The sequence below is a fragment of the Globicephala melas genome, chromosome 16, assembly GCF_963455315.2.
Source record: "Globicephala melas chromosome 16, mGloMel1.2, whole genome shotgun sequence".
In the NCBI taxonomy this organism is placed as follows: Eukaryota; Metazoa; Chordata; class Mammalia; order Artiodactyla; family Delphinidae; genus Globicephala; species Globicephala melas.
The window spans coordinates 48,111,135-48,128,300 of record NC_083329.1 but is presented as its reverse complement, the minus strand read 5'-3'; the positions used below and the strand labels follow the sequence as shown (position 1 = coordinate 48,128,300).

Here is a 17,166-nt window from a genome sequence, read left to right as displayed (position 1 = left end):
GATCACTGCGCCACCAGGGAAGTCCATTAAGAATATTTTAAACCAGCTTTATTGAGCTACAATTCACATAACATACAATTAACCCATTTAAAGTGTACAGTTTGTGTACATATTCACAGATATGTGCAGCATCAGTGTAGTCAATTTTAGAACATTTTCATTACCTCAGAATGAAACCTTCATTTAAAAATTGTGAATCACTATATTGTACACCTGTAACTTGTATAATGTTGTACAACTATACTTCAATTAAAAAAATTTTAAAATGAAACCTTCATACCCTGTAGCTATCACCCTCCCAGAATTTTATTATTTTAAAATAGTATTTTATATTTATTTTGTTATATCAAAGCCTGTTGGTTCAGGATTTGGAAAGAGAAAGTATAGTTTAGATTAAAAGTACAGTCTCTGGAGTCTGACTGACCTGGGTTAAATCCCAGCCCTACTTTATATGTTAACTGTGTGACTTTGGTCAGGTTACTCAACCACTCTGAGCCTCAGTTTTCTTATAATATGGAATTAGTAGAGGTACCTGCCTCAAGAGTTTATTTTCAAGGTTAAACAAGATAATAAATGTATAGAATTTAGTACAGTAACTGGCACATAGTAAATGTTCAGTAAATATAAAGAATGATATGTTTGATGTTGCACTTCTGTTCTTAAATCAACTAGCAAATATTTGATGCTATTAGGCATTGTTAAGTACTGAATGTTGTTTCTATCAATGATTCAGAATGTTTTCTGTACCTAAGCAACATTTTTATACATTTTATATTATTTTCCCTCATGTAAAACTCTCATTACTCTCTGAGAATACAGTTGATTTCCTGTTGATAGAAAACAGTAATAGTAGCTTACAGTTAGAAAGTACTTACATTTGCCTGGCACTGTTCTAAGTGCTATACCTGCATTAACTCCTTTGATCCTCACCCTTCAGATACATGCAGTTATTCTCCCTGCTTTATAGACTGGATACCAAGGAGGTTAAGCAGCTTGGTCTAAAGTATTACAACAGGTTAGTGGTGGAGCCAGGATTCTAACCTTGGTACTCAGTCTGGCTACAAAGCCCATGCTCTTAACCCTGTGTTCTTCTCTTTATTCTCTCCTTCTTAAAAGAATGGTAGGTGGATTTCAAACATCTTGGCATCTTGGCTTTGGGGAGTTCTATATTAAGAAGGACTGTGAAATCTTGGATGCTTGATTGTAAGGAGAACTAAAACAGGTATTGATAATCTGCTATGGACGTGGGCTTCAGGGTGGCTGGGAATTTATCATCTGGTTCAGACCATGCATTGATTATTATGTTCCATCACTCTAGAATCTGGGCCCCAGGTGGAACAGTAGCCAGGCACAGTGCACCCTCCCAGCCCCCAACACCCCAGCCCTCCCAGTAAAAAGCCCATCTGAACCTGTATGCCTCCCTCCTTGCATACTATCAAACCCTGCCAGTCTTTAGAAGGGCCACTTTAAATCCAGCCCACAGTGATCTCTCCACCTGTGAAGCAAGTCTTTTTTATTTCTGAATTGTCGTGTGTGGTGGTACAACAGTATATGTAGTGTCATCTGGTGCTGTTGTTTAAGCTTTAATATATTATGGCTTGACTCCTCAAGTTGATTAAATGTTGCTTGCCAGCAGGGAACTATGTCTAAAATGTTTTAAAATTTACTGTAGTGCCCTCAGAAGTATTATCCAGTAATCTTTTTTTCTCTCTCTTTCAACTTCACTTGCTTATTGATAATAGAGCTGTTCTCTGACATTCAAACATATCTAGCTTCACAAACTTAGTCCCTAAAGTACAGGTGTGTTTTGAAGAAGGTGGGTAGTCCATAGTCAGGCTGTTGTATTATGTGCATTATATTGGGGTAGTTGCTTCTAATTGTCTGTCTGAAACTCTTCAAAACCTGATGTTGCTTCTCTTTGAACTCTTACTTGATTGCCCTGGTTGTTGCTTATCCTGCTTACAGGCCCCTCCCTTAGGCATGTGACTCACTGATTTAAAAGACAGCGTTGTTCAGTAATTAACTACCTGCCTCTCATCACATAGAAATGAGAACTTAAATGCAGCCTTCCCACCTAAAACTTTCTTCCCTATGTGTTTACCTATCTGTGAACATGAAGCAACACTGTCCTTTTGGAGGAAATATCTGTGGTCCATATCCCACTCCTGTCGGAAATGATTAGTTTGCATGTGCCTGTGCAAGTGATGAATTTTATATGAGTGCTCTTAATTGAAAATTGTATTTCTATAATTTCTAGAATGTTGTTTAGTTTCATTGATGCATACGTTTGGATGAAGGACAGTTGAATATTTAATGAAGGTAGTTTTTAGTTTTTAATAAAAAGAAAGCCAAATATTGAACACAGGTTAACTGGATTAAATTCTGACCATCAGTACATCCTTAGGTAATAGGATGGTTATCCATTTTAATGATGTATAATTTTTTTTTTTATGGAAACTACCCATGTTTAAAGAAATTCATTCCATCCTTACTGCCTTGCCTTAGCAATCCTGAAAAATATGGGTATGCCTCATTAGGAAGTAAATCTGTTCTGAGAAAGAAATTTTAAAACATTCTTCTATTTGCTAAATAGGACATTTAAAAGTACTGTGTTCTAATACATTGGTATTGCTATATGTATTTAGGCAGTATCAAATAAAATCTTTGTAGGGACTTCCCTGGTGGTCCAGTGGTTAAGAATCTGCCTACCAATGCAGGGGACACAAGTTCGAGCCCTGGTCCAGGAAGATCCCACATGCTGAGGAGCAACTAAGCCCATGTGCCACAACTACTGAAGCCCGAGCGCCTAGAGCCCATGGCTGTGCAACAGGAGAAGCGACCACAATGAGAAGCCCACGCACCGCAACAAAGAGTAGCCCCTGCTCACCGCGACTAGAGAAAGCCCGTGCACAGCAATGAAGACCCAGTGCAGCCAAAAATAAATAAATAAATAATAAAAATAAATTAATTATAAAAATTTTTTAAGTCTTTTATATTATAGTACAGTTGACTTGCTAAACCGTTTTTTTTAAGCCCATATGCCTTTAAATTGATTATGATACTCTGTTTCTGAAGCACAGCTGTAATTCTCAACCTGTTAAGATAAATGTATTTTTCATCCTTTTGAACAACTTACAATTTATAATTTATAGGAAATAAATTTAAAAATTTGCTGATGGAGGAAAGATCTCTGGGACTTCCATGTAGATCTGTCAATATTTGATTTTTTTTTTTTTTTTTTTTTTTTTGCGGTACGCAGGCCTCTCACTGCTGTGGCCTCTCCCGTTGCGCAGCACAGGCTCCGGACGCGCAGGCCCAGCGGCCATGGCTCACGGGCCCAGGCGCTCCGCGGCACGTGGGATCCTCCTGGACCGGGGTACAAACCCGCGTCCCCTGCATCGGCAGGTGGACGCTCAACCACTGCGCCACCAGGGAAGCCCTCAATATTTGATTTTAATGATCTCTGTCATACTGACATTGTTTACTAAAAGCTATGTGTAAAATTATAACTCATAACGGATAAAGTACCTCTTTTTCCCCAACTTTTTTACCTTAAAAACTTTTAAATTGGTATAATATTTGAACAGATAGTAAATACCCATTTCAGCTATATTTACCAGTTCACTTGCTAACATTTTGCCTCATCTGCTCTCTCTCTGTTTATAAAAATACCCACACTTTTTTTTTCTGAGCCATTTGAAAGCTGCAATAGCCACTGTTTCCACCACCCCTCACCCTTACCCTCATGGTCTTTTATGAAATCTCATCTAGTTTTTTTTTAATAGGATACCCTACATTTACTGTTTGCATTTTTGTATTTCATGACTAAAGGTAAAATTTTTTGGAATGAATAATATATAGGTAGTGTTGTGTATTTTCTGTTGCATTATCTCAGGAGATGAAGTAATTTTTTTTCTTTTTCATTTTATAATAGTATTTGTTTGGATCTAGTATTTAGCTTAGTATTTGTTTTATTGCTTCTAAAGATTTGTCATATCATGTCCTTAAATTTCAAAATACAATTTTGTAATGCTTATGTCTTAATTTCTTTAATTAACTTATGATAGATTCCAAAATATAGGAAGTGATATAATAGACATTTGTGTACCTGATACCCAGACTTTAAAAATACTAACATTTAACCAGCTTAAACTAAAATTTTTATTCTAAAATCTATCCTATATACAAGGGTACATATGATGTGGATGTACATTTTACAAAGTTTTAATAATAAATGAATATGTCTGTCCCAACCTCCTATCTCAATAAATGTAATGGCATCTTAGAAGCTCTCCAGGCCTCAGGACAATGGCTTCTTCCTTCCCAGAAGAAACCATCATCCTAAATTATTAAATGTTATTCTGTTACTTTTCCTTAAGTTTTTCCACTTTTGTATTTTTTCCTTTAACATACATTTTCCTAGTGTTTACTATTTTTGAGTTTTGTGTGAATGGAGTCATACTGTATATATGTGTTCTTCTTGGACTTGTTGGGCTTTTTTGGTTTTCTTCCCCCCCTCTGGCTCTCTCTCCAACCTTCGTTTTTTTTTTAAATTTATTTATTTTATTATTTAATTTTATTTATTTATTTTGGCTGTGTTTGGTCTTCGTTGCTGCGCTCAGGCTTTTCTCTAGTTGCAGCGAGCAGGAGCTACTCTTCATTGCGGTGTGCAGGCTTCTCATTGTGGTGGCTTCTCTTGTTGCAGAGCACGCAGGCTTCAGTAGCTGTGGCACGTGGGCTCAGTAGTTGTGGCTTTCAGGCTCTAGAGCACAGGCTCAGTAGTTGTGGTGCACGGGCTTAGTTGCTCCACAGCTTGTGGGATCTTCCCAGACCAGGGCTCGAACCCATGTCCCCTGCATTGGAAGGCAGATTCTTAACCACTGCGCCACCAGGAAAGCCCTGGACTTGTTGTTTAACATTATGGTTTCGAGATTTCATTCATGTTGACACACTTATCTGAGGTACATTCATTTATACTACTATGTGGTAATTCCATTATATGAATATACTACAGTTTATCCATTTTACTGTTGTTGGACACTTGGGTTTCCTCTAGTGTTTGCTGTTAAGAAAATGCTGCTGTAAATACTCTTGTACATGCTTTCTGGTAGATATGTGCAAAAGGTTCCCCAGATTATATACCTTGAGCTAGAATTTTGGGGTCTTTGGGTATGTAAAATGTCAACTTTACTAGGTAGTGGCAAAAAAAACCTTCTTGTAAACAGTTGTACATTAAGCCAAATAAGGAATTAAAGAGAAACAGGTTTGTGAGAAGATGGAAAAACAAAATAATGAGTTCTGTTTCATGTATTTTGAACTTAGCGTCTTGTTAGAAATGTTGAGTAGGGATTTGAGGTGTGTTTATAGTTCTTAGCTCCACTCATCTTTGTTTTTTTCCTTGGTTGTCTCATTCAGGTGTCTCATCTATCCCTTCTCCTTGAAGTGGTCTTATAAAAATTGTTATAATATCACAGCATAAACATTATTTGATCATAATAGAAGATGTGTTCACTTTTTATACCCTCAGTCTCAGGCTGTCATATGCAGCCTTTTTATTTATTTATTTATAAAATTTTATTTATTTATTTTTATTTTTGGCTGTGTTGGGTCTTCGTTTCTGTGTGTGGGCTTTCTCTAGTTGCAGCGAGCGGGGGCCACTCTTGATTGTGGTGCGCGGGTCTCTCACTGTCGCGGCCTCTCTTGTTGTGGAGCACAAGCTCCAGACGCGCAGGCTCAGTAGTTGTGGCTCATGGGCCTAGTTGCTCCGCGGCATGTGGGATCTTCCCAGACCAGGGCTCGAACCCGTGTCCCCTGCATTGGCAGACAGATGCCCAACCACTGCGCCACCAGGGAAGCCCCAGCCTTTTTATTTTTATAGACTTCAAAACATAGAGCTATATTAAGCTAGTACAGGGATGATGTAAATGAAAAGTGGGGAGAGGATACTGTTATTATGAGCAAACATGCATTCTAGGTAGCTGTTAGCAAGGGAAAGAAAACTTAACAAGAAAAAATGGGGATGCAAGCTAAAACAAATAAGCAGACAAGCAAGTAAATAAGTACAGTGAGTCCCGTACATGCGAATCTTCAAGTTGCAAACTTTCAAGGATGCAGACGTGCCCTTGTATGCCAGCTGTTGTACTGTACTACTGTACTTTTCAAGGTACTGAAAGATTAAAAATGTTTTCTTTTTTTTGTGTGTTTGTTTTTTATGTATTATTTGTCTGAAAAGTATTATAAACTTATTTACAGTATCCTATATAGCCGATTGTGTTAGTTGGGTACCTAGGCTAACTTTGTTGGACTTACGAACAAATTGGACTTAAAGCTCTCTCGGAAGGGAACTCGTTCGTATGTAGGGGACTTAATCTAAATAAACACAGCACTCTTGGGACCATTTAGAACTGGGGCCAACAGCACTATGTATTAATAGTCCCTGATAATTTCACTATGTTGTAGCATAACTCTGTAATTGGTGTTCATAACGTTAATTCTAAATAATCTTTATTCCTCATTTGAGAAGGTGCAACAATGCACATTTTAGAAGAACTGGTGAACCCTTAGCACTCTAGAATAAATTCCTGATGATTCCTAATAGCAGAAATTTTATTGTTTATATGTAGTATGGTGTGTTTACCTATCAGCTAATAAAACAAATGATCTATGGATAATTTCTCAAAACTCTACAGGAAAAAAATGGGTGATACATATTTCTCTACTGACTGAACTAGATATATTTGGAAAGGAAAAGAAGATGTATCAAATCATTTAAATGTCTTTTACTGTGAATATTACCTTAATAAATTATAGAGAAAATTAAAATGAAAATATAGTAGAGGTTTTTATGCTCCATTGTCAGAATAATAAATTGAAAAAGAGCATACAGGGAGATGATTATTTGGGGGTTCGTTCTGCTGTAGGTGGTTATATCAAACTTGCTACATTTGCTACCCCTAAAACAGATCTGACATCACCTAGGAGTAACTGCTTTTTCCCAGAACCAGAGGGTGAGGGGTACAGAGGGGACTGAAGACCCAGAATTTGGTCTAGGAATTGCTGGTTTCTTTAGACTTTTATTATGGGGATTCATCATTCCCACAGGGTACTGGAAACCACTGGAGAATTGAAGTTGTCTAGCTGATTTGAAAAAAATAATGTATCTTAAATAATCTTTGAACAGTTATTTTGCTATTCCAAATCTAAAGCAGAGGTAAAAATATTTTTAGAAGGTAGAGTTTTTTACATTTTAAATTTTAAAATAATTATAGATTCATAGGAAATTGAAAAAATAATAGTAAGGTGAGGCCCTTGTATCCTTCACCTTCCCCCAGTGGTTACTTCATACATGTAGTGCAGTATAATCCAGAAGTTGACACTGGTACATTTTGTATATATAGTTCTGACCCATTTAAACACTGTGGTGGTAGATGTGTGTAACCACTGCAGCATCAAGACATGGGTTCTCTCCCCACAAAGATCTCCCTTAAGCTACCCACACACTTGCCCCCTGTGGCAACCATTAATCTCTTTTTCATCTCTATGATTTTGTCATTTCGAGAGTGTTTTTTAAATGGAATCATACAGTACATGACCTTTTTTCACTCAGCCTAATCCTTTGAGATCCATCCAAGTTGTATGAATCAATAGTTTATTCTTTTTTATTGCTGAGTAGGATTCCATGGTATGAATGTACCATAGTTTGTTTAACCATTCATCTTTTGAAGGGCATTCTATTTTTTCCAGGTTTTGGCTATTAAAAATAAGGCTGCTGTGAACACTCATGTTCGTTTCTTTGGGACAGGTGCCCAGGAGTGCAGTTGGTTACATGTGAGTGTATATTTAGTTTTTAAAGAAACTTTCAAACCTTTTTCTAAGTGGCTATGCCGTTTTATAGTCTCAACAGCAATGTATGAAAGATCCATTTTCTTCACATTCTTGTCAGCACTTGGTATTGTCACTGTTTTTTATTTTAGCTGTTCTATTAGGTATGTAGTAATATCTCAGCATAGTCTTAATTTGCATTTCCCTGATGGCTAGTGTTGTTGGCCGTATCTTTTCATGTGCTATCCAGATATCTTCTTCAGTGAAATACTTCTTCATATTCTTTGCCCATTTTCTAGGTGAATTTTTTTAATGTTGAGTTTTGAGATTTCTTTATGTATTCTAGATGAGTCCTTTGTCGTATATATGGATTGCAAATATATTTTCCCAGTCTGTACCTGTGTCTTCATCTTCTTAACAGGGTTTTTTGCAGAGCAAACATTTAAAATTTTGATGAAGTCCCATTTATCCATTTTTTTTCTTTTAGGGATCATCCTTTTGGTGTTTTTCTCCAGTCCCACCCTCTACCCCCAATCCCAGACAGCCATTAATATATTTTCTGTTTCTATGGACTTGCATATTCTGGAATTTCATATAAATGGAATCATATAATATGAGGTCTTTTATGTCTGGCTTCTTTCTTTCACTTAACAAAATATTTTCAAGGTTCATCCCTGTTATATCTGAATTGGTTCTTATTATGGCTTTTTTTATGGCTGAACAATACTCCATTGGCTGGATATTCTACCTTTTGTTTCTCTGTCCATGAACTGATAGACATTTAGGTTGTTTCCACTTTCTTGGCTGTACTCAGAACAGTTGGTGTGTGCCCTTTCAGCCCCTTACCTTCCTCACATTTATTGCATGCGTGTGTGCATGCACATACTACTATATGTGTGTATAGTTTTCTTTTTAATAGTGGAGAAGTGACTATTTTATGTTTTTTTTAGTATCCTTATTGGAGTATAATTGCTTTACAATGTTGTATTAGTTTTTGCTGTACAACAAAGTGAATCAGGTATGTGTATACATATATCTCCATATCGCCTCCCTCCCTCCCACCCCTCTAGGTCGTCACAAAGCATCGAGCTGATCTCCCTGTGCTATGCAGCAGCTTCCCACTAGCCATCCATTTTACATTTGGTAGTGTATACATGTCAATGCTACTCTCTCACTTGGTCCCAGCTTCCCCTTCCCCCCTGCTCCGTGTCCTCTAATCTGTTCTCTACGTCTGCATCTTTAAACTTAAGAGTATTTGGGATAGCTTTCCAAGTCAGTACAGACAGATAAGATGTATTTCATTTTTTTTAATGACCATAGAGTGTTCAGTCTGGCTATTTAACTGATAGTACACTGAAAAACATTTAGGTGACATTGGGTGACTTCTGTTTTTCTTTCTTAAATAACATTGACAATAACCATCCTTATACAACTATCTGTGATACAGAGCTCATTTTACCTACTTTTGGATTTTTCTCTTCCCTGTCACTCTTCATCAGTCGCTTATTCAAAAATATATAGATTACCTCCTGTGTGCTAGTCACTGGACTGTGCTTATTAAAACATAGGGGGACACAGCTGTACTCAGGGGTTGTCTTAATAAAGAAGATATACCTATAAATAGACAATCGTAATTCAGTATGAAAAGTGCTATAATGTGTTATTACCAGACTCCTGTGGAACAGCTAGCTACATAAGGAGTGAAGAAGGTTCAACAGAGGAGTTATTTGAGATGGATCTTTGTGAGGACAAATGGAACTTCACTTGACAAAAGATAAAGATAAGAACATTTTGATTTTTGAATTAGAATAGCAAGTTTGAAGAAAGGTAGAAGCATTAAATAGCCTGGCATATTTAGGAACAGCAAATAGTTTAATATGGCCAGCAAGAGGCTTTTTGGCAGAGATTGTAGCAGGAGATAAAGCAGGTTAAATAGATTGAAAGCAGATTATAGCATTCTATGAGTGTCTTCCTAAAGAATTTGGACTTCATTTTGTACATAATTGGAAATCACTGAAAAATTTTAAAACACACTTGTATTTTTATTATTTCTAATAAAATTTTAGGGTTGTGCTATGAATATTTCAGAACATTTCATCACCGCCCCAAATTTCCCACTTCTACCGCTTGCTCTAGGCAACCACTGCTTTGCTTTCTCTCTCTTTCAATTTGCCTTTTCTGAGTATTTCATATACATGGAATCATACATGTAGTATTTTGCATTTGGCTTCTTTTATTTAGCATATTATTGAGGTGCATTCATGTTATAACACGTATCAGTATTTTGTTCCTTTTTATTACCTGATAATATTCCATTGTTTGATGATACTACCCTTTGTTTATCCATTCATCAGCTGATGGATGCTTGGATTGTTTCCAGTTCTTTGCTATTGGGTAATGCTACTGAGAACATTTGTATGTAAGTCTTTTTTTTTTGGTGGGGGGTGGGTGGGCACTCCGGGCGACATGTGGGATCTTAGTTCCCCCACCAGGGATCAAACCCATGCCCCCTGCATTGGAAATGTGGAGTCTTAACCACTGGCCCGCCAGGGAAGTCCCTGAATGTAAGTCTTTATATAGACACATATTTTCATCTCTCTTGGATAGGTTCCTATGAAGGGAATTTTGGAATTTTGATGAGTTTATGTTTATATTTAACTTCTTAAGAAATTACCAAGCTGTTGTCCAAAGTGGCTGCATCATTTTACAGCAATGTGTGGAAATTCCAGTTTCTCCACGTCCTTACCAACATTTGGTGTTGTCTGTCTTTTTGATAATGGCCATTCTGTAGTGGTATCTCATTATAGTTTTAATTTGTGTTTCCTAATGACTTATGATGTTTATAATCTTTTCATGATGCACAGTTGTATTTTAGAAACATGAGTGCAGTGCAGAGGCAAGAATGGAGGTGTGTTCCACAAGAGATGGGAGGCTGCACTAGATGTGTATAGAGTTGAGAGAGACAGATTTCAAAGATATATCAGAGTTAGAACAGGCAGCAATTAATAACTGCCCAATATAGTAAATAAAGCAGTGGGATGTGGGACTAGTGACCCAGAGATTTTAACCTTTGACAGGTAGCCGGTGCTGTTATTAGCCAGAAAAGTGAATATGGGTGCATAAACAGTTTTTGTGCTGGTAGATGATGGCTGTTATATTCTGTTCTCTTGATGTGTCACTGGAATAAATATTTAATACAGCTGTATTATAGTATATAGTTTGTATAGTATATAGTATATATTATAATATAGTTTGGAAATATGTATCTAGTTCAAAAGAAGGATCTGGATTAAGATATAAATTTAGGGCTTCCCTGGTGGCGCAGTGGTTGAGCGTCCACCTGCCGATGCAGGGGACACGGGGTTGTGCCCCAGTCTGGGAAGATCCCACATGCCGTGGAGTGGCTGGGCCCGTGAGCCACGGCCGCTGAGCCTGCGCGTCCAGAGCCTGTGCTCCGCAACGGGAGAGGCCACAACAGTGAGAGCCCCGCGTACCGCAAAAAAAAAAAAAAAAAAAAAAAGATATAAATTTAAGAGAGTTACCACTGTATAAATAACAGTTGAATTCATTGAAATAGTGTATCTATCCCTAAATGGCTGTATCCACTGGGTTACTTTTGGTAATTGAAAATTACATAAATAATAAAAGGGTTGAATATACTATAATAAAAAGATCCAAGTTAGTAAAATGATTCTAGGATTATTTCATTCAAGCATAGCAGCATCACCAAGGACCACCCAGGTTTTTTCCATCTTTTAACACTGCCATTCTTTTTCTGTTGGGTTGTCCTCTTAGGCAGTTTCTCTCCTCATGGTCCTAAGATGGCTGCCATTGTTCTGCTTAACAATTCAAACCCAAAGTTACCTGCAAAAAGTACGTGTTTTCACCTGGGTGTCTCTTTTTCATCAGCCTGGGAAAACCTTTCCCAGAAGCTCCCCAGCAAACTTAGTGTCTTGTCTTGTTGTCCAGAATTGCATCAGATGCTTATTGCTAACCCTCTCATTGGCAGGGGGGATGGAAATTGACACTATTGGCTTAGACTAGAGCTTTCTAACCCTGGTGTTAGGCATCCTTTTGTCATATCTCTTTGGAAGAAGCTTTTTTCCCCATGCCTTTTGGTTCTCTGTTCTCTAAACAACTAAGTTTCACATCACTGAGTTTTTGCTATTCAGTACTTCAGATCAGCTAATATTTGTTGAAATCCTACTCTGTGTCATTAGCTGTGCTAAGTTCTAGGATATAGCAATGAATAAGAAAGTTACAGTTTGATACGGAAATATGCTTAAGCGGAAGAGTGCTATCATAGAATTATACACTAAAGTTCATTTGTATTTGGGGTTTAATGCCACTGTTTATATCTTTAGTTTTATGAGAAAAGGCATCTTGAGTTTCAAAATCAAGCTTATATTCAATTTATAAATGAACTTTTGGAACATTTAGAATATAACTTGTTAATACGTTTGACCCCCCTTTCTGTATTAAGTGGATTACATCCTTTATTATAGAAATGCATGATAAACTAATCTAAATTACACTGTTCATTTGAGTTACAGCTAAAACTGTATTATGTTTTTCTGAAGCATAATGTTTGAGTTTTTTAGCTAATGTACTGAAAGTTTTAATAGTAATACCTTTAGTTTAAGAGCCCAACTGAAATGTTTTGTAAAATGATTATTTTGTAATTTGCTATTTTTAAAAATGGTTCTATAATTGCAGCTATGATGTTTACAGCAGTACTTATACAGTATGTGGGGTGCTTTTTAATGAATGCTAAGAGAGGGGAAATGAAGAAAGGGGATTTGGAGTGGTGGAAGGAAAAATGTACAATCAGTATTGCTGATTTTGTGAACACTAAGAAATCTACTTTTTGACATCTGGTACAAATAGAAAAGCAATCTTAAATTTTGTCTTAGACTGAGTATCAAAAGCATATTTATACTAGTTCCTGTGCAAATCTTACTAATATAGGAGTTAATAGGTAATGTCTAACACCGCAAAGATAACTAGAATATCCACAATTGATGTTTGTCACTGATGGATTCTGTATGGTTAGTTAGATCTTCAAAGTATCCCAGTGCTTTAAGATTTAACCACTTTAATAATTTTGAAAACCGAGAGGGATGTGTACATTTTTATGGCAAAAAAAGATTTTTGTAAAGGCAATATGGGATTAAAATGAACTTTTCCCATGTTTGCAAATGCTTATTCACTTTGAGGAAATTCCAATGTTCGCTCTGAATTACAAAGTACTAGAATATATCCAGAAAGATTCACCTTTCATTTATTATGAGTCATTAAGAAGCTCTAATGTGTTTTTAAAAGAATTACCTTTCCTTAATATGTTTTCTAGAACTAAGAAGCTTGAAAATTTCAGGCACAGGATCTTTTTTTTTTTTTTTGCGGTACGCGGGCCTCTCACTGCTGTGGTCTCTCCCGTTGCGGAGCACAGGCTCCGGACGCGCAGGCTCAGTGGCCATGGCTCACGGGCCCAGCCGCTCCGCGGCATGTGGGATCTTCCCGACCGGGGCACGAACTGGTGTCCCCTGCATCGTCAGGCGGACTCTCAACCACTGTGTCACCAGCGAAGCCCAGGCACAAAATCTCTGGTGAAAATATTAATCCTTACAATTGTTTAGTGTTTGGTTCTGACTGGATCCCTTGTCACTGTTAAACACAGTTTATAGTGCTAAAAGCCTGTGGCAAATTACCTTATAAATGGAGTGATTAAAGTTGTTGCAGGCATTTTGCCTATGTAAATCCTGTTTCTGTGCCTGTACATATTTATAGATCTCTGCTTAAAGGACTGTAGTTGCAAAGGTTAGGAAACGGTTTACTTTGACTCACACAATTTCTAGTATGTAAAAAGTGACTTGCAGACCTGAATCGTGAAGCACATCCTGTTCTTTGATTGCCTTTTATTTTCCTCTTAGTAATGAAGTGAAATCTTACTTGGTTTTCCTTAGCCAGTCTTAAATTCAATCCTTAGAAAAGGTTTTCTGAAGTGTATGATTTGTCATGTATTTGTACATATGAGAGAATTGAGGGAGGATAGATAATTCAGGGTCTTGGACTTTGCAGATGGTATATTTGAAGATTCTTTGTGATTATGTATTTTCCTTTTTTTTTAAATTAACTTTAGATTTAGCGTAAAGCTTGTAGCTTTTTTTTCACACCAAGGAAGCAGTGTTGTAATAAATAGTGCTATAATAAACAATGGTTGATAAGTGGTTTACATGCTAATTTTATTTATTGTTTGATCCATTGTAAATATCTGGTAGAATTAGAATCAGGCCATATATATTTTTTAATAAATTTATTTATTTTTGGCTGTGTTGGATCTTAATTGCTGCACGTGGGCTTTCTATAGTTGTGGCGATTGGGGGCTATTCTTCGTTGTGGTGCGTGGGCTTCTCATTGCGGTTGCCATCTCTTGTTGCAGAGCGTGGGCTGTAGGCACACGGGCTTCAGTAGTTGTGGAGCACGGGCTCAGTAGTTGTGACTCATGGGCTCTAGGGCGCACGGGCATAGTTACTCCACAGCATGTGGGGATCTTCCCAGACCAGGGCTCGAACCCATGTCCCCTGCATTGGCAGGCGGATTCTTAACCACTGCGCCACCAGGGAAGTACGAATGCGGGCCATATATTTTTAAACATAGTCACTTTGATGGACTATTTAAAACTTTATGAGACTAGGTTAATCTGAGCTTTGTTTAATGTAGTGATTGCCTCCCCTCTCTTCCATACACCCTTAGGGAAGAACGGAGTTATTGGCAAAGAATGGCTTTGGAGGAAAATCTTTATGCCATTTCTAAAGTGGAAACACAATGCATTTATTTTTTGATTAGTATAAGGTAAATTTTTTAAGACTATGATCATCTCAGAGAAAAAAAAAAAAACACCTAAATACCAGGTCTCCATTACTGCTCTCCCTGATTTCTCTGAGTGATGGTCTAAGAGTTTTATAGTCATATGAATACCCTGAAAAATGTCAGGGGTCTGGTGAAGTTGTAGGTAACTAGTGCATTGAGAAGACTGTTAAAAGGCTTCTAAATGCAGACAAAGCATTACTAATTGCTTTCAGGGTCAGTCTGTCTTTAGTTGGACCATGAAAGATTTAGCATGGCCCTATGGCAGCCTGTCTGCTGAGTGGAGACTCTTGTCCTTAAGAAAGGCTATCTGATATGCTAGACCGTTTCAGGTTGCCCCAGTTTACATGAATTTAGTCATTATTGCCAAGACTACTAAACCTCAGTGTGACACAAGTGATACTTCGAAATGGGCTTGAAGACAAAGGCATTTTGACCTTGCAGTGGGACATAAGTAATATTCATACAGCTTAAAATTTTTCTTTTTAAAATATGAAACAGAATACTGTACTATTTGACATTTCACTTAAAAGATACATTCAATGAAATTATTTTTATGATCTGTAAGTAAACAGCACACCTGCCTTTCAGTAAATTAAAATTTTTAACGTTTTTCCTCGTTTAGATTTATGATCGTTGTCTCTTAAAGCAGTAGGGTACTAATGCAGTAGTAACACAGTTGAAACCTATGCCATGGACTTAGACCAAGCAGTGCAATTAATTCTTGACCCTCACAATTCCTAATGTTCTAGGCTGAAGTTTGAAATTAAAACTGCTTACTGAGACTTTGTGATAGAAAGTGAAATACTGGCTGGGTGGTCCAATTTTTGTTCAAGGAGGAATCTGAATATTGTAGAATTGTAAATTTTAGTGCTGCTTCTGGCTGTTATCATTTTTCAATTTGAGATGTGATTTTTTTTTTTTCTTCAAATGCTTAGGCCGATGACAGAAATTTTACATGTGAGTAATTTTTTCTGCAGAACTACTGTGTTGTAAAGTTGAAAATACTCAAAATGTGAAACTTCTTTGGGCAGAAGTTTGTAAAGTGATAGATTTCTAAAGTACTGTAGAGGTTTTCGTTGACTTTACATTGAAAATGTATAGTTTTATGCATGATAAAATTTTGGTATTTCTTCTACATGTGTTATTCTGACAAATAAACATTCTTTCAGTCTTGAATATGTTCCTTTTTTCTAAACAGATTTATGAAAATATGCATCAGTTTAATACTGTCTTGGAATTCATGAGATGGAAGCATAGGTCAAAGCTGTTTGGAGAAAATTGGAAGTACAGTTTTATCTAGCCACATCTCTGAGGTAAGAAAAAGACTTTTAAGAAAATAATTAGAATAATATGAAAATTCTCATTTCTTAACAATTGAAAATAGTCCTTCTGTATTACCACTGCAGCTTTATGTTAGCTTCTTTATTCTTTAATCACCTTCCTTATGAGTTCATAAGTATCAATAGTTATAACATATTTTTCTCTCCTTATAAATGTTGAACCTCTTCAGGAGTAAAAAGTATTTATTACTAATACAACTTTCTTTAATTGTAGCAAATAAGCATTAAATGATGTATGTAATAATTTCTTTCCTCTCATGATGACAAAACAGGTTAGAATGGAAGATTATATTAAGATGAATGTTTACATTATTCTGAAACTTTCACATATTTAGAATTTAGGATAAAATTGTTACTTTGAATAATAGATCTTTGGAGGTAGAACTTATTCAAAGAAATGGGAACTGCAGTAACATAAGGGACAGGGGAGAAGAAGTCATTCTAAGACAATATGTACAGAGAAATCAAGTTCATTATTTTCAAATCCATAGAGACAGATTATCAGGTAAAAGGTTTAATCCTTCAGGGATCTGTACTTTAAAAAAATAAAAACCAAGGGGCTTCCCTGGTGGCGCAGTGGTTGGGAGTCTGCCTGCCGATGCAGGGGACACGGGTTCGTGCCTCGGTCTGGGAGGATCCCACATGCCGCGGAGTGGCTGGGCCTGTGAGCCATGGCCGCTGAGCTTGCACGTCCGGAGCCTGTGCTCCGCAGTGGGAGAGGCCACAACAGTGAGAGGCCCACGTACCGCACAAAAAAATAAAAAATTAAAAAATAACAACCAGAACATACACTTTTGTGAAGTGGTTTATACTTTTTCCTCTTTAAATAGTAGGTTCTGCTTCCTTATAGCATTCATTCATCATCCTTCTGTCCCTTCCAGGCTGGTCTATTTGTTCTTTTGAGAAATATTCATGACTTTCTAATTGTCTTTTTTTAGGTTTCATACTCTTTAATCACTGTAGTAGTTGCCATTTTTCCTTTCATGAAATGCTGCTGGCTTCTGTGACCCTGTGCTCTTCTAGTTCTACTTCTTTAATTACTCCTTCAAAATTTTTTTCTTTCTTCCCCTATTATTTTTTTAATTAAAGAATAGTTGTCCTCCTGTGATTAAATAATGACCGTCCCTAAGGTTTT

The 17,166-nt window shown here is 36.9% G+C and overlaps 1 protein-coding gene across 2 annotated transcripts in view; it reads left to right on the top strand.

Annotated features, from left to right (window-relative positions):
* BMPR1A (bone morphogenetic protein receptor type 1A) overlaps positions 1-17,166 on the top strand; it is a 142,041-nt gene that overhangs the window by 65,894 nt on the left and 58,981 nt on the right. For both annotated transcript variants that reach the window (XM_030862811.3, XM_030862812.3), the window contains one exon: positions 15,890-16,004. The gene's annotated coding sequence lies outside the window, so the exon portion shown is untranslated. The remainder of the gene's footprint in view (positions 1-15,889; positions 16,005-17,166) is intronic.